This window comes from Triticum dicoccoides, chromosome 2A (assembly GCF_002162155.2).
Source record: "Triticum dicoccoides isolate Atlit2015 ecotype Zavitan chromosome 2A, WEW_v2.0, whole genome shotgun sequence".
Classification (NCBI taxonomy): Eukaryota; Viridiplantae; Streptophyta; class Magnoliopsida; order Poales; family Poaceae; genus Triticum; species Triticum dicoccoides.
Window position 1 is genome coordinate 722278275 of NC_041382.1, and position 702 is coordinate 722278976.

The window sequence follows — 702 nt, forward strand, 5'->3', positions numbered from 1 at the left end:
AATGTTGGAAATGTCAAAAAAATAAAAGAAAAATAAGTTTCCCATGTGATATGTGGCCTAGTTGTTGTGAAAATTTACAAATATGAATTTTGACTTTATTTGCGAAATCTCTCGAGAATTTGTAAAATGGGCATAACTTTTGCGTACGAACTCGGATGAAAATGTTTTTTTATATGAAAAATCATCTACTCGAAAAGTTACATCCAAATTTAATCGGGGGAACCCCGTTAAACATTTTCAAAATCCTCAAAAACCTAACAGAAAAAAAGATACGGGGCTTTTAAGATCTGGAGAGGCAAAAAAATGTAAAAAATTCAAACTTACTAATGACGCACCTACCCATGGTGCGCCATTACTATCTTCCCGCCTTTAAAATTCAAAATAAGTCAAAAAAATAAAAATAAAAGTTACTAATGGCGCACCTGCCCATGATGCGCCATTAGTATCTTCCCGCCTTCAAAATTCAAAATAAATAAAAAAAATAAAAAAAATAAAAAAATTAGTAATGGCACACCTGCCCGCGGTGCGCCATTACTATGCCGTATATATGGCTGGCGTGGTCCTCTCCTCCTTACCTCTTCATTCTTCTCCTCCACTCCACCTCTCCTCTACTCCATCTCCTCCTCTCCTCCACTCCATCTTCCCTTCTCTCCTCCACCATACTACCCTCCTCCTCTCCGGCGACCTCCTCCTCCTCCTCTC